The sequence below is a fragment of the Manis pentadactyla genome, chromosome 1, assembly GCF_030020395.1.
Source record: "Manis pentadactyla isolate mManPen7 chromosome 1, mManPen7.hap1, whole genome shotgun sequence".
NCBI lineage: Eukaryota > Metazoa > Chordata > Mammalia > Pholidota > Manidae > Manis > Manis pentadactyla.
The window spans coordinates 222,543,995-222,561,779 of record NC_080019.1 but is presented as its reverse complement, the minus strand read 5'-3'; the positions used below and the strand labels follow the sequence as shown (position 1 = coordinate 222,561,779).

The 17,785-nt window shown below is 42.9% G+C and overlaps 1 long non-coding RNA gene across 1 annotated transcript; it reads right to left on the bottom strand.

Moving 5' to 3' along the window:
- Positions 1 to 241: 241 nt before the first annotated feature.
- Positions 242 to 2,550, bottom strand: LOC130683121 (uncharacterized). Its single transcript, XR_008996735.1, has 2 exons — positions 1,998 to 2,550; positions 242 to 680 (listed from the first exon to the last, which is right to left on the bottom strand). It is a non-coding gene; the product is annotated as an uncharacterized LOC130683121 (long non-coding RNA).
- Between the last annotated feature and the right edge of the window lie 15,235 nt (positions 2,551 to 17,785).

Below are 17,785 nucleotides of genomic sequence, written 5' to 3'. Positions count from 1 at the left end.
GCCAAGAAATAGAAGATAACTGAAAAGCAAATAAAGTGAGTTTTGAAAATATTTGCTTTGCCTTTTGAAAATCTGTCCCTACACCCCACCATTTAGAGACACGGGAAGATTCTCTGCTGGAGAAGAGCAGAAGGGCATATCCATGCACTGGCATTTCTTAATCACTCAAGCCAGCATAACATTTTGATTTACTCTAGAGATTGACTTGGTCTCTGTTTAGTAATTATCTGGACCCAGGACGCTTTGCGCAAGGCATATTTTTATGGCTATTGACATTATAGGAATTTCTGACTTCGTTTCACAGGCTTTTGAAAGTGAGTTAGGAGTTTTCCATTCCACAGGTTGCAGCTTCTCCAGAGACTGGTTGGCGACGCTAGGACCAAAGCTCCCTCAGTTTGCAGAGGAGTGTCCAGTGGATCTCACGTCGTGGGAGCGGTTAATTGAATTTTAAAGGTCTTTTAAAAGGTTCCATGGAGTATCTCTGAAGGGTGGCCTGTTGGCAGGATTTGAGCTTGGGTTGGTCACTGGACATTGAGATACTTTAACTTGGTAGCTTCCCAATTGGGACAAATCAAGCGACAGACATATGATATCAAATACCAGTTGAATAACTATTTTCTCATATGGAATTGCTGTGTTTCTGTGGCATGAAGGCAGCCTTATTAACTTCATTTTCACATCTGGAATTGGAGGAAGAAAAGGGAAAACTATGAGAATATGAAGAATAGTTTTTACACAGGAAATAAGGAACTGTCACCATGTGAAAAATTGTCCTCATTCTTTCATCATTCCAATCAACCGCCCAATTTGTGTCAGTGCAAATCCAAACACAGACTTCTTAGACTTCATGGTGAAAGTGCCCGGCATACCAAGGACGACTAAGTCCAGAGCCAAGTCCCAGACTGTCTTGGAGATCAGCTGTAGAACAATGCTGGTCTCAAAGCTGTGTTGCACACGGGAGCCAAAGAGGGTTGGCCTTTGCCAAGCATAAACACGGCTCGGGCTAGCGGACTCTTCCCCATAGGATCCTGTGTAGTTTGGGTGAAGATCATGAGAAGGCTCATTATAGATCTTGACCAAGGACAGGGAAGAAGAAAAAAATCCTTTTTCCTCTTCTGCTTTCCTTCCTTCTCTTTTCCTTCCTCCCTCCCTCCCTTCCTTCCTTCTTTCCCTCTCTCCCTCTTTTTCTTTCATATATTAAGCCTGGTTTAGACATGGTAAAAGTTTAGAACCACAAGAAAAATATTTTCCTCCTGATGATTCTCACAGTATGATCCACAGAATTGTGAAAAAAGTCCAAAGTCCACCCCATTTCTTATATGTCCACATATTAAGTGCTTAGATCAGTGCCTACTGCTTAGCAAGCATTAAAAATATATTTGCTATTATTGTAATGAGTACTGTGAGACATAAATGTGATGACATATGTAAATCCTTCAACAGAATGCCTGCCACATATGTGCTTGATAAATGGTATTGGATCTAGATACACATTATAAATTATATAATTATATATACACACACGCACACATACACACATACATATATATATATACACAATTTTTAAAATTATTATTGTCTTTGTTTAGCAAACTGCTATTTATCCCCTCAAGCTCCAACTTGAGTTTAGCCTTCTCTGTCACCCCCAAAGAGAATTAGTTATTCTATTTCTACAGCACTTGGGCACTTGTATGTGATAGGCACTTGGGCTGTACTGGAATGAGTTGTTTACTGCTGTGTGCCCTCTGATGGGTCCCAGGTCCTCGATGGCAAGGACTGGGCTGTATTCAGCATCAGCCTTCCTACCACCCATAGGGAAGTGTCTGGCCATGTGGTCGGTGCTGGGTAGACATCTGCTAGACTGAACAAAAACACTGGCCTAGAGACAAAGGGAATGCTCCCATCTTTATGCCCAAATGAAGATGGGAATGTAGAGAATGTTTTTCTTTGAAAAAAGAAATCTCGGGGGCTTACTTGGAAACAGGCTGAATGCTTACAGAAATGAGTGCCAATAGCGACGTATAAGCGACTCAGGCCTGGTGCGGCTCCAACGTGAGAAAGCGTCCCGGCTTCCTTCTTTAACTCAGCAGCTGCAGAACAGATGGGATGGAGTGCGGCTCAGTCACGCTGCCACTAGACTGGGGAAAAGGGGCCAGGCTCCCAGAGGAAAAGAACGCTTTCTCCCACGTGTTCGTTTGAAAATAAAATTTGCTTTAAAAATCCCTGCTGCTATACCAGCGTAACTGGATGTGAGCTTGTGCACTCCCAGAGGGAAAGGAAGAGTCTGACAAACACCAAACATGCTCCCCACGTACCCCTCGTGGCAGTTGTGAGGCTGACATGTGAGCCATCTTGACTAAAGATGTCCTTTCATCTTCCCCAAGGTCTTGCATTTTCGTCAACCCACAGAGTGATGTGATCAGGACTAACGCAGTCAGAGCGGCGGGAAGGATCTGAGCAGAGCTTTGGTCCAGAAAATGTCCGTTTATGGGGCTGAGTCTTCAAAAAGTGCTATAGTTTGGCCCCAAACCATTGCCACACAAGCAAAACTCTGAGCAGCTGTGTGTGCTGCACCCTCCCCATCCACCCCCACCACCCCACCCCTCAGGCGACACAATGGTCTTGTCTCTACTTCCTGACTGCAAGAAAATGCTCCAAGTTAGCTGGCAGTTGTGCCCCGCATAGTCATGAGACCCATCCCAGGCCCCCAAAAAAGGACAACACTTCTTCTTTTCTTGGGTTCACGAACATTAATGATGCATCACGTGAAGCAGGCTATGAATCAGACATGGCATGAAGTGAAGTGACATACAAAGTTAAAGAGATGACTGTCCTCAAGGAACTCCCAATCTTGCTGGTGACAGGCGGTATAAACATGTGATTATAACACAATTTTGGTCAGTCCCCAGAGAAAAGTATGTTCAAACAGTTGTCAACAGGATTGCAAGAAGAGAAATTCTGTTTACTGTTCCTGGTGGATTGCTAAAATCCGGGACTCTGGTTCACCGGGGAGCATTGGACGAGATTAATATCATGGATGGATTCCAGAAGAGGAATTTGGTATCAGCGTCGAGGCCACTTCTTTACAAACTGTTCAGACAGCTATCAATTATGTGATAGGTCTCAAGGAAATAGCTTGTTTGCAGTGAGCATTTCCTCATAAAACTGGGTGGGTGGTTTGAAGGATTTTAATGACATTTGCCTTGCCATAATCATCATCTTATTTGCCTCCAGGTATTCAGGCCTGTAAACACATGGCTCCAATCCAGAAAGAAATTTCTGTAGGACAGCCATGTGCTTGAACTTCCCATCCTTTGCCTAGGCCAGCAGAAAGTACATCTAAGTTTACTAGTCCAGTCTGGACAGCCGTTTGTTCTAACCCCTTAAAGGTGCTCCAGGCCCTGTGAAAGACCTATTCCTTGAGAATCTGGTGATCTCGGTAGAGCACATACAAGACAGTTGATGGGAAGAATATGTTGTCTTGATCTCCAAACATAAACCCTGCCGGCATCACAGGGGGAGAGGGTGGGATAGAAAATGGTCCATGGACAGAAGAGTTTGGGGACTTAGTCTCACTTCTGGGGTGATCTCAAACTATGATAGGTTTATGATAATGGCAGATTCTTGGTGCCCTTAGAGGCTCTGATCTGTGTCCTTTAGAGACTTTAGCCTGAGTCATCTTTTAAGACAAATATATCCATGAGCAATAAGGATCATCTTTTACAGAAACACTGATGTGTATTCTGATGTTGCCACATCTTTGTTTTGATTCTGTCTTACCAAAAATCGTTTTTGCCAGGGATACAGAGGTGAGTAGGAAGGAGTCGGACAGCTGGGAAGAGAGAGAAGGGAGAGGACCAAGAAGGTGAGTAAGAGGGAGGGTGGGAGAAGGAGGGATAGAGAAAGAGGTGCTGGAGGTGGGGAGAGGGACAAAAATTCCAGATGCCACAAATGTATCCCATGAGAACCTTATAAGCAGATGTAACTCTCCAGGGTTTACTACAAATAAAAAAAATGTAATTCTGACAGTTAAAAATTAATAAAATTTGCAGATAAAATGGAACTTTCTAGTTACAGCCCAGGGTTGGCAATTTTTGTTTCCTGTGAAGGGCATTTAGTAAATATTGGCTTGGTGGCCTTGTGGTCTCTGTCACAATTCCTCAACAGTAAAAACAGCCACAGACAATAAATGCATAAGTGAAGGAGTGTGGCTGGATTTGGCCCTCTGGTAGTAATTTGTGAACCCAGGCTAGCAGATAAAATACTGAACTGCCACTTCACTAGTTCAATACAGCTTTGGCTTCAAAACAAGAAGTTGTTTGGGCACATATTTCCATCATCTTTCCAATGTTAAATAGGCCACAATTTTGTGTTAAGTCGGGAAATTTCATGTTTTCACTTTCAGATGGGAAAATCTGGGGCATGATTCTTTCCACCAATTTCTCTATAAATTTGGATCTTATATGTCTTCAAAGAAGGAAGGCAACTTTGCGCCTCACGAGAAAAGCGATCAATGAATTTTGTGTCACCTCTTGGAGGCCCAGAGCAAGGACACTGCGGACACATGGATGGTCCTTCCCATAAACAGAGCTAAGACCTGGGGAAATCAAATATAAGCTGCCCAGAGGACACATGGTCTAGTTACTTTCCCTGCAAGAACAGCTCATACTGTGGCTTTTTATGATCTCACTAGAAATCTGAATCTTCAAAAGAACAATTGGTTTGTACATTTGTGCCTGTCTATGTCCTTGACTTAGTGATATTGTAAGTCAGGCACCGAGTTACAGCCTAGTTTGTTGATGGATAAAATAAAGGGTGGGACAGTAGAGAGAATTTCTCCTTAGAGAATTCCAGAAACATACAGTCCTGAGTATATTCCAAACCATTCAAGCACCATCTCTCAGGTCTTTGCTTTGCCCTCAGCAGAGATGTTCAAAGAGAATATGGCTGCAATGTCAGATAGGTTATATTAAAATCACCACATTAAAAAGATAATCCCTAAAGAGCAAAAAATATTTCCAAGCTCTAGCCATTGGTCTATTTATTTAAAGCAATATTAGACAAGACAAAAGTCATACACAAGGAAAGGATCCGACAAGGCCCTCAGAGGTCACTTCAATAGGATTGCTGGGCCCTGACAAGTTTAAAGGGTCCCAGGGTATCAGGAGTGACATTTCAAAGAGGGATTTTATTTTAGTCACACCAATGACTCACTGTGAGAACAAGTGGGGACAATAGCAGCCCAAGAACATGACAGATCGTAACAAGGAAGGGACATTTGACAAACGGAACCCTTTCATGATAATCTCAACAATGTAATCTGTGCATGTGTGTGAAACTCCACCTCAGCGGCTGTGCGCCAAGGTTAGGGGCTGCCCGGAGGACGCACTGGGCCCCAGAAGTCTGTAGGTCGTACACTTTTATTTTTCCACCAGCCTTCGGCCTCTAAAGATGAGCTGGGAAATTTCTTGTCCAAATTTCATTTTGAAACAACTTACTTAAACTTTAGAAATAGCAAGGAATGTTGAGAAATAAATCTATTCTGCTGGCAAGTGCAGAACTCTACTACAGATGCTCCCACCCTCTCAAGTCCTTTCTCCCGCCATCTGTTGGGATTTCTTTTCTCTATTCTTATAGCCTTGTTCATGCTTCCCCAGGCAAAATGTATACATACAGAAGGGTACAGAATTCAAGTGGTCTGATGAACTTATAACAAAGTGAAAACACAATATTAGCCAGCTTCAAGATAAAAAAAAAAATTACCAGCACCCCAGAATTGACCCATTGTGCCCTCTCCCTGATACCACCCATTCTCCAGTGCACTGGCATCTAGTGGGCCCTGGGACGCTGGCAAACATCCCGGAAAGCAGAGCATGGTCCCCACAGCGAGCAGTTGCCTGGCCCCGCACACCACTAAGGGCAGGTCAAGAAACTGGCTTTGCAAGAGGAATGACACAACATTTCTTCTTCATGTCTGCTGTCTCTCGTTGACCACGATGTCCGTGAAATCCATCCGTCCTGTTGCAGGTTATCAGGAGGGCACTGAGTATCATGGCTGCAAGGCCTGCCCTCACTCGCTTTGGAAAAAGTCTTTTTTTTCCCCAGTTTTAATTTGAAGATGTTTTTCAAAACATACTAGTCTTTTTCAAAATTTCTAATCTTAGCTCTATACCTTTGTTTTAGGCACCTTAAAAAAAAAACTGAAGGGCTGGTTTATTGTGACAAAAACTAACACAAGGCTTGCTTGCTTGCCTGCCTGCCGGACTAATGACTGGTTCATTTGTTCGTTTGTTTATTCATTCACTCAATGACCAATAAGCAGCCATTTCCTGCCAGGCCTGTGTAGGTGCTGTAGGAGGGCGTAGATAAATAAGGAACTTATATTCTGGCACTTTTGTTTGGGTGCCAACAGAAGTAAACTTAGGTTGTGGGAAGGGAAAGGACTACGCTTGGGAGTAAAATGGGGCTCCTTAGGGGTTGCACATACGTAAAAAAAAAAAAAAAAATACACCCTTTGTTACCTTCTCAACCTGTTGCCTGGATTTATTTTCACACTGTTTCCTCCTACATCTTTTCATCATCAGCTCACAAAGCACCTTAAAACTGCTGAACAGACAGCACGTTTGGAGTATGTGCTGGGGGAGATGCAACCACTCCCCACAGTACACCTCACACTCCCTGGCAAGACGCTGCTGAGTCCCTACAGTGGATTTGACATGACAGGCAAAATAATTAAGTCCATTTGATTCTTCAGTCAGTCGATGGCTACAGGGGATGCCAAGTTAGCCTGTCCCCATATAAATTTAGTATCAGTTCCTACAGCAAATTGCATTGCAGTGCTGTTCCAGACCAGGTATCTCAAAACCTCAGCACAACTGACATTTTAGGCCATTATATTCTCTGCGGTGGGAGCTGTTCTGGGCACTGTTTGATGTTTAGCAGCACCCATGGCCTTTACCCGCTGGGTGTTCATATACTGACCCCGCTTGCCAACATGATAACCAGAAGTGTTCCCACTTGTGCCAAATGTCCCCTTGGGTGGGTGGGGCAAAACCAGCCCCATTTGAGAACTACCGTCCTAGTGTATAGGACACATTTCTTTACTGAGCAAAAATTTCCAGTATTTTTCTATTAATAAATAGCCCAGCTTAATAAAATTATTGGCATTTGCATGCAAACAGAGGGACTATCTTCTGTATTCATTCTGTTTAAGACACAAAGCAGATTTAGGAACTGGAATAAACATAACAATCAATGAAATTATCGTTTGGAGATCAGAGTCAGAACAGCCATGGCCTGGCTCCAGGGTTCTGTTTTCTTCCATAGGCCTTTGGAATGCTGAAAGGTCAGCTTTTGAAGATAAACCTTTCAATTCATAGCCTCTGTTTTGGCTTGAACACAGGTTTAGTCTGGGATGGCTGGAAGACTGATATCTGAGGACATTTCCCTTTTGCTTAGCATTTTGGCAGATAGCATTTCTATTATGCTTCAATATTCCATCCCAGGGTGATGGTTCTTAACGTTGAGGTTACTGAACATCGTAACACTGAAGGAAAATCAGCCCTTGGTAGATAGGGAAGGAAACAGCTAAAATTTATTGAGCACTTACTATCTTCCTGGCACTGTGCTATGTGCTTCATATGCTTATCGTATTTCATCCTCACAGGAATCTAATGGGGTAAATATTATTATGTGAATTATTGCTAGTAAGAGAACTGAGATTAAACAATTTGTTTAAGGCAACGTAGCCAGCAAGGGGTTGAGCTGGGGTTTGAACCCAAGTGTGGTAGATGAAAGAAGGTTACAGATTATTTGCTACTCCTTCCTTTGAAGAGTAGGATGGATTTCCCTTGACCTTGAACGTTGGCTGCCTCTGGGTCTACTTCTGATCAGCAAGAATGAAGTATGTCTTAGATCCGCAATCTCCACTTGTGCTTGTCTTGGAATATTCCCTCTCATTCATGGTGGCAAGATGCCTTGTAAGAAGCTTGATTATGCTGAGGCTTCCATACTGTGAGGAAGCCCAAGCTAAGCAAGAGGCAGGCAGAAAGGCCATGAGGAGAAGCAGCGAGGGGCCAGAAATGTAAACAAAGCCTTCTTGGACCTTCCAGCCCAAACCAGTTTCTAGCTGAACAAGTGACCCTGGCTGATGCCATGTGGAACAGCACCTTCGTCCTGCCAAGCACTGCCCACGCTCCTCAGGCACAGAATTATGAGGAAATGAAATCGGTGCTGTTTTAAGTCACTAAATTCTGAGGTACTTTGATACACAACAGTGGATACGTAAAACACGAGGTCAGCTTACCTCCACATCTAGGAGTTTATAGGAAAATTAGAGGGTAGAGGTGAAGAGAACCGACTTAGTTCTACTGCCATCTACCTACGAGGGAAACAGTCTGAGTTCTCCCTAGGCCCCCAGGTTCCATGACCGGGGCTAGATTAAGTTCTGCTCCCACTTCTAAGGCTCTGTGATTCTAACTATGGACACACCTACATCTAGAGCACGTGAATCATTCTCAGTATTTTAGGTCGATTTTTCTGATGCACCAAATTTAGATCAAGGAATTTTGCAAAGCCGGTATTTTTGACAGAGATTGTTTTTCTTATGGATATCTCTAGAATCCAGAGATCTTATTCATAATCTAGCACTGTGGAATCTTTAGCTAGACAATTCAAGCAAGATGTCCCAAATTGGGAAAATACGTTTTATGAATACACTATGTATTTTATGGTTACCTTTGCTTACATTCTGCTTTTAGGAAGTGATACTGGCCTTCTAGTTATGCTAATGATAGATGTTTTAAGATAACTTTGAGTTAAAACAATTAATTGATTTAAAAAATTAAGTGAATAATAGTACCATTGTTATGAAAATAAGGCTAAAATAGTGAAGGTAGTAGTTGAATGACCACAGTTTGAGAAATACTCCACGAGACAAAGGAAGATAAAATGCCACTGCAATGGTCACCTCTCATTTCCTTTCCTTTTGACCTGGTTACTCACACCTGGGGCGGGCTGTTCTAGCTGACCTGCACAAAAGGACCATCACAGCAGTAGTAGATGCACTTTGAAATTTGGCTGAAGACAAATCTTGACAAAATCCAGAGGAGGAAGAAGTACCATATAAGAAAAGAAAGAGAGAAAGACGACCAGGAAGAGAAATAAATCATGGAATATTAGAAGTTCAACTTGGAAAGCAATGGATCTAGATGATACTGTCATGTTTCATTTGGAAAGTCTGACAGGTCTTGGCTGCAAGCACAGGGGAAGATGTGGGGAAGCACTGCACCAGGGGTCAACCAGCAGGCTCTCATGACATGGGGCCTTGACTGGGCTGCTACCTAGGACTGGTTTGTAGACACCACTGAAAACCTTTATCACCACTCCTGGGCAGTCCCATGCGGGATCCTATAATTGCTAACCTGCAATAGGATGGTGATTCATGCTCTTTATGTTTACAGTAATATAAGCATAGAAATAGATCTGTAGATAATGGAATCAGGCCCTTCAAGGTAGTCATCCCTAGGGATAGGAATTGGTGGGACATTCACTTCTTCATGTTTGAAATTTTACAATGAGCATGCATTACATGTCTAAACAGAAAATTAAAAAAGTAAAATACTAAAGAAAAATTAGAGTATGTGAGGATTGTATAAATATGCACATACAACACACACACATACATCCTATTGGTTTCATTTCTCTGGAGAACTCTAATACAGCAACCAATTAACATATGATAAAACAAACAAAAAAAACAATCAATTGTTAAGTTCCTTACTGCATTTGTCCCCTCCCCCACACAACAGCCCTCTAGGTTAGACAGGGTCATGCATATTATTCCCTTTCCCAAATTAGGACAGTGAGGCACACAGAAGCCAAGGGCTTCCCCCATCGCACACACCAAAACCCATTATCCATGACACACGGGGGCAAGAATCCTCGGGCAGCCATCTTGTTCCTGGAATGCTTGTGACATGGCGCCACAGACCCCTCACCCTTTTGCTCATTGGTATGACTCCAGATAGCTCAGAGATCACTGATGGTTTATAAAATGTACCTCAGACAGAGGCTCTTGCACACACCACTGAGATCTTCCCACCACTATTAAGTGTGACCTGTCTATCTCTCCTTACACAAAGAATCTGACACTTGGCAGTTCTCTCTGCACTATCTACAAAGTTTTACTAGACTCTCCAACAGGTTGACCAGTCATGCCCTTAAGACCTCCAGCAAAACTGGCTGCTTAAGGCAGAGAAGAATACAGACAAGTTCTGTGTTTTATATGTATGTACACACACATATATAATTCTTCACTTTTGTGTATAAGATAGAAAGAATGGGGAAATCATAGTCTTTCAGTGTAAAGGCTTCTATGGGTCTTAATTCCTAACTGCCACTGAACCTTCTCTTTTAGTAACACACCGTTTTCCTTTAGTACCTGGGTTGGTATAGAACAATCCTTGTGTAAAGAAACCACAGGCAGGCTCTGTCCTACTACTCAGCTTGATACACCCTAGGGCTCAGTTGTTCAACTCAGTTCCATTTCAGCCCTCTGTCATTTCCTCGAGGCCAAACAGAGTCTGGCCTAGATCTCCTGGTGATAGGTTAAGCAAGAACTATTATTTAAGACTTATCTAGATCTCACTCCAGAGTTCATCTATTTCAAGACATTTATCCTCCACTATCTTTCAGATCTGAAGGTCATTTCACAGCTTCCAACATCTTTGCACAAATGACTGTTTGAAATTCACAAGATAGTGGAGTCAAGGTAAAGATTGTTTCCTGCAATACATATTATGATCCTACAATTGAAAGAGATAAGGTAACTTAGACAAATGGCCGAGCTAGCAAATGGCTGATTGATGTTTGAATATTCTGTATCCAAGGCTTTCTCTTTACCGTTGCATGTTTTTCATTCAACCAACAATTTTTTTTCTCCCAAAATACCTATTATGTGCATAATACAATGAAGAACAGACAAACCTTATGGAGCCTACCTTCTAGTGGGGTCTCTTTCTGAAACAAGTTTCATCAGTGGTACTCAACCAGGGGTGACTTTGCCCTCCTTCCCAGAAGACGCTGGAATGCATGGGGACATTTTTGGTTGTCCCAACTGGGAAACGGAGGTGCTACTGGCACATAGTGGGCATAGGCCAGGGATGCGGCTAAACATCGTACAATCCACAGAACAGCCCCGTAAGAAATAGCCAGCTCCGGATGTCAGCAGTGCCATGGTTGAGAACCTGACACAGATTATTCTCTTCAATGTTATGTATAAGCAATAGAATTTAAAATTCATTTTAAACCAGGAGCCCAAATATACATGATCAAGGTTCTATCTTATAGAAAGAAACTGGTAAATAAAAAGTTGAAGAGTTCTCCACAAGTGAAATGCTAAGATACTAATTCAGTACATGTAAGGGGAGATTTGTGCAGCTGTGCTCAGCACTGACACAGTGCCATAACGACAGTGGTATGTCCGCCACATGTGAAGAGTGTTTTCATGTTACTGCACTTCTGAATGTCCCCAAAACCAATCATACACACACAAAATGAGAACCGCACAGTCAGTTGACTGAACACCTACTCTTTACGTGAAATTGGAACACCGTCATTGCATATTCTAGGAAATGACTTTTTCATTTAAAAGTGATTTCTGCAAAAGCAAAGAGTTCTTGCAGGTAAAAATAATGTCTCAGTAAGACAGTGGGATGACTGATTCTAGGGTTTTCTTTCCAAGCTAAGAGAGAAAAGCAGAAGTAAGGTCGTCATCCTGGGCCCTGCATCTGTGACCCCAGGACTATCTGGTGGCCGAGGGTGGTGGTGTTTACCAGTTGGGCTTCCTGCAACAGCTTGCTTAGGCCATGGCAGAGAAGTGGCGGGTCCAATTGAGTTTCCCTTCTTTTTTGACTGTAACATGCCAGGCCTTCTTTTACACACAAATTTTGGGATGCGAATCAACACCCAAGGAAAGAATGACCAGAAAGTTAAATAATAGTAAGCAAATCAGTGCCTGGGAATACATTTTAACATTATGTTTATACTCAAACACATGTAACCTTGGACAAGTTGTTTTCCCTCTTTGGCCCTTAATGTCCTCATATGTAAAATGAGAATAGTGGATTAGATGATTTAGGAAATCCTATGGATCACATGTTGACAGAATAAATGATCTTTATTTGTGATTAACACGTGCTCAGGATGATCCCTCCTCCTCCTCGTCCCCCTCTTGCTCTCTCTCAATGGCTGGGTTTTAAAGACAAAGTTTTTTATGAAATGAACAGGATGCCATTTGTCTCTGGAAAAAGCAGACTGACAACAGTAGGCTATATGAGCTCTTATTTTTTGGTCAAATGCAAAAAAATCCAAATCAACAAAAATATATAAAGGACAAAGCTTCACAGAACAAGGCCAGAGGTTGCGCCCCTGTCTTACATCACGTTACCCACAGTCAAGGTCGCTCCCTGGTACAAGTGAGATCTATTGAAACTGCATCGAGGGGGTACTGCAACCCCCTTATCATGACTAGAAGGCCGCTCCTCCTCTAAGTGGAGCCGTGTTCATCTATCCAACAGAGACAGATGGCAGGTAAGCATGGAGGTATACTCAGGTTCTATCTGGCATCTTTGTTTTCTCTTGGGCATTTGTGCTTTGTGCTTGTGGGTTGATCCTGTCAGCAACTTCTGTTCATAGACTTTCCATCTGCAAGTTTCTTCTGGAAATGCACTCAGTTCTCCAGCTCAACCAAAGTTTTAGGGGGATTCCAAAAAATGACAACCAAGTCAAGAAGAGAGAAATGGTCAAGGTTTCTGGGCTCCAGATGATACCTTGGGTGTTGGGCAATGTCTCTGCTGGTGCCAACTTCCTCTGGCCCATGCTGGCCCATCAACCTGAAGGAAGGAGGTCACCTGTGGGGGAATCCTGGACGCTTAGGGCCCTAGGTTTTGTGCCCCTTGGCTTTGAGAGCCTGGGCCCTCACCTCCTCATTGTGGTCTGGGGACTTCCCTGGAAAAGTTTTGCCAGCAGAACGAAGTTGATTGTTCGTTCAGACAGAGACGTCTACCAGTGTCTAGAGCAAATGAATGACGAGGCAACTCTCATTTCAGGAATTAATGAGGAAAATGGAGCTTTCCTTACCCAGGGAGGGACAAAACAGGTAATTTATCATCCAGCAATAAGGCCGGGTTAGTAAGTGCCAGTTATTATTTTACGGCCCTTAAAGAACCAGGTCAAACAAACTCGATGCCCTTGAGAAAACCTGAAACCAGGTGGTTCCAGCTCTTTCGGTTCCTTTCCCAAAAATTTGTACAGCAGCTTCCTGGAGCTGGCTGGAGGGAGGTGAGACTCTTGGAATCTGGCCTGGGTTTGTAAATCTTTAACTAACAGGGACCTAATTCAATGCTTCTCTTAAAAACTGGAAAGATAATGAGTGGTGTTTGAAATTACTCTGGGATTGGCAACCCTTTGATTTCTTGCTCTCCCTGTAGAAGACCTTTTTTTCTCACCATCTGCGGCACCTCTTGTAGGTGAGCTGCAGAATGTGCAATGCCTCCAAAAAAAAAAAAAAAGTCCAATTGTGTGGGTCTCTCGTAGCTGTCTTTCAACATGCTGATTTTCTCTGGCTACACTTTTGGAAACTGGCAGCCTTAGGGAAGATTTTGTGACCAGCATTATGGTTATGCTGTGAGCCTGCCAGTCCTCTTCCGATTCCAGGGGAGTCAGTCTTGTTGGGTCTTGATGCTTATTCCTCGGTGTTTACTCCACAGGGGATTTCATCACTGTGCCTCAGGGTATGGACTGCGTACAGTTTTCTGCACATAAGACGGGACTCAGTCTCAAAGTGTATTCCAAGTATTGGGCAATCCCTCCCCAACCTCCTTCCAAAATAGTACTTTCATTCTCTCTTTTTTTTTTAACCTGCTTTCAATGGTAAGTTTTCCTCCCTTGCATATAAAAGAAGTTTGTGTTGGATTTGTCTAGCCCCAAATTGAGAATGGTGTAGTTTGAGGGCTGGAAAGCGCTTTCTGGCGCAGTTTATTTCTTTCTTCAGGGTATCTTCTGGGTTGGTTCCATCATAAGAATGTCAAGTTGTGATCAGTTTGAGAAGTAACTCGTTATTTAATAGTTGGACTCAAACATTACAGGTTTGATGGTGTATCACGGGCCGGCTCATGGATAAGATCTACCCAGTCTAGGTATTATTCTCGAGAGCTGGTACCATTTTCCACCCGAGCTGTTCCAATATGATAAGGACAATTCTTCTGGCCAGCAGATCAGAGCACCTAGAGATGGGGGTTTTCCTATTGCTCAAAGGAACAGAACAGGGGGGCCTCTTATCACTAACCAACATCAAGGGCAGTCTGGGAAGTCCCAGCTGGCATTTCTGGGCTCACAATCACCAAGTCTGGGCTAATTGCAAACCCCAGGCGATCCTGGAGCAGGGCTGCTTCAACCCATCTGAAATCCTTCCCGAGATCATGAAGAATGCCTTCAGGCAAGTCCAGGCTGCATTTCCTGAGCACCTGTAGCAAATCAGACATACTGTGGGCTTGGCTCACAGTCCTATCCTTCTTTTCTATTCTTATCACTCCTTTAGGAGAGACTCAAGTCTTCTTACCTGGTTTTGGAAGCAATGATGAAATCAGCCTACCTCTGCGTTTTAGTTTCAAAATACAATACAGGAAAGTGAATTCCCAGGGTAAAAATTCCTAAAACATGTTAGCAATTTGATGCGTGGCTATTTCTCTTCTCCCACTTCCCTAATGGCTCCTTATTTCAGTCAGGGTAAAAGCAAGAGCCCTTACAGGGGCTTCCAGACTCACTTCTCACGGTCCCACTGTGCCTCCTGACCTTGTCTCCTGTCACTTTCCCTCCTTGCTGTTTCTTCAATGCCGGGCACGTGTTGGCCTTATATTCGCTCTGCCCTCAGACAACCACCCACTTGCCTCTTTCCTTATCTCCTCCAAGGCTCTGCTAACATCTCACTTTCTCAAGGAGGTGCTCCCTGCCTACCCTATTTAATCCTGCAATTTGTTTCCCTAACTCTCCTCTGGACTCATAATTGCCCTACTCTGTTTTACTTATTTTTTCCAAAGCACTTAGAAATACTGTGTAACTTAATTATTATCTTATTGTCTTCCCCCACTAAAATGTGAGCTCCATAGGGCAGCCATTTTTGCCTGCTTTGTTCAAGATAAAGGCCACAGGCCAAGAATAGAGCCTGAGGCCTGGGTACACAGAAGGTACTAAATAAATAGTTTCATTTTATTTTATTAATTAATGTTTTAAATGCCACATATGGGTGAGATCATACAGTATTTCCCTTTCTCTTTCTGACTTCTTTCATTCAGCTTAATGTCCTCAAGGTCCATCCGTGCCGTCACAAATGGTAGTATTTCCTTTTTTTAACGGCTGAACAGTGCTTCATTGCATGTGTATATGTGTGTGTATGTCTGTGTATATGTGTGTGTGCGTGTATACACATACATTTATATCCATTTATCCACTGATGGACACTTGGTTTGTTTCCACATCTTGACTATTGCAAATAATGCTGCACTGAATATGGGGGTGCAAGCATCTCTTTGACAATGATTTTGTTTCCTCTGAATATATACTGAGAAGTGCAGTGGGTTAGATCATATGGTAGCTCTATTTTTAATTTTTTGGAGGACCTCTATAATGTTTTCCATAGTGGCTGTATGGGTTAGTTATTTTTTTTTACTTCAAGCTTACAGGTTTTTTAACTTAAGGCAACCTCTCTGCTCATCCAGTGGTGGGAAAATTCAGAACTCCAGAGATTTTGTGTGCCCACAGTTGCTTAGTTCAGATTGGGGCGATCTTGATTTAAAGAAATAAAACAAGAAGAAAAACCATCTGCATTTGTCAAGAGAATAGTGACCAGTTGCAAAATCACATAGTAAATATTGTTCTTAGTGAGGTGACAAATACTGGAGGCTAGCGATTCTTATAAATCAGATCATTCATTTCTCTGCTCAAAATCATCCAGTGGCTTTCCATCTTGCCATTAAAAGTCAAAGCCCTTACCCCGACCATATACAGTAATCTGTACTTTGTCAAGTTGGTTAAGTTGGTACCATTTCTTCCCAGAATCCTCTTCCTTGAAAGGCTCTGGTTCAGACTGGCCAAAGAAGAATTTGTGCAAGATTTGGAAGGCAGAAGTGCAACCGTGCCATTTTTCTTTCAAGGTCTTTGCAAATACAGTGAAGGACCCGGATGTGTCCAGCAGCTTCTAGGTGTTTCTCCCTCTCCTCTGCTCCATGTCTATTTCTTCCTTGATACCAGGCCAACAGCTGCCCAGTCCCATCTCCAAATGCTTGTGTGTGGACACCCAGAGGTGGAGGCTGTGCACAGGCTACAGTTTTCCATAGACTCCACCGGCTCATCTTCACAGTCTCATCCCAGCAGCTGTACGTGCCTGGCTCCTAGATCCCCCTTGCAAGCTCTTGTTTGCTCGCCTTCCACAGGGCTGGTTAGTGACTCTTCTCTAAACCAATCCCCACTTCCAGGCTGTTACTCCCCCAAGTCCTCCCACAACTGTATAAAATCTAAATCCCACAGAAAAGCCCTTATTCCAAAATACAATGGTTCTGCTTCCCTGAGTGAGACTGGCCTGATGCAGTGTACAAAGCCCAAAGGAGTGAGACCATACTTGGTGCTTTCTCTGCCTAGAATGTTCTCTCTGCAGAGAGTCACAGTGCTCACTTTCTGACCTCCTGCAGATCACTGTTCAAATGGGAGCAGTGTTACTGATACAGAACGGGAGCTCTTTCTCTTCCCTATGCTTGGTTGTGTTCTTTCCCTTTACACCACTTAATACGTTTCATATTATTTATTTGCTACATGCCTTCCCACAAGGGGTTCTATGTAGGGTCAACCTGACAGTCTAGGAGGTCCTTGGATAGGAAAATAATCATATCCTTATTTTTATTACCCTCTAGCTGAATTTAGTATTTCCTTCCATTATTAGCATAGGCATTGAATCCCATGAGTTAGCAGTGCCTGTGACATATTATCAACAAGAAATCACAGATGTGTTTCCAAAGACATTTCAGTTGTTGACAATGTCTTGAAATATCATTTATGTTCATCACTTGAGATTATGCGCATCATTAGGCTTGCAGCTAGATGGCATGTGACTGAAGCTTTCCTGTCTAGAGATACTCATAAGACATAGCTGGCCAATCACAGGGCAGCTCTATGCCTGGCTGTCATTCAGTCATCAAATGGTGAAACCAAGGTTTCTCATGTTGGTGACCCAGACATCTCACTGTTTCCTAGTATATGCTACTTACAGTGTTAACCAATACATAGAAGGGATGAGCTGTTTCTATTGTTTGTTAAAGCTTTGTAAGATTGGATAGTCCTATTAAAAATAAAACAGCAGGCACACAAAACAAAACAAAACAGAGTTGCTTTTGCTAAGCCCTGTGTCACCAAACTGAAACTTAAGGTACAGTTTCGTTTTCCCAGAAAAGGAACCTTAAACCAGTCTCAATCAAGAATTGCCTGATCAGCACGAGTTAGGTAATCTGCTCAATAGCCCCCTGCCATTCCCTAAAGGAAGTGCCCTTGCAAGAACCAACCCATCTTTCTGTCTAGTACAACTTCCTTGGTCTCACTTCCTTCTGTCTATAGTAAGTCTTTCACTTTGTACAGCTCCTCGGAGTTTCTTTCTAACTGCTAGAGTGGATGCTTCCTGATTAATGCATCACTGAATAAATCCAGCAAGATCCTTAGAAGTTACTCCATTTTTTGTTTA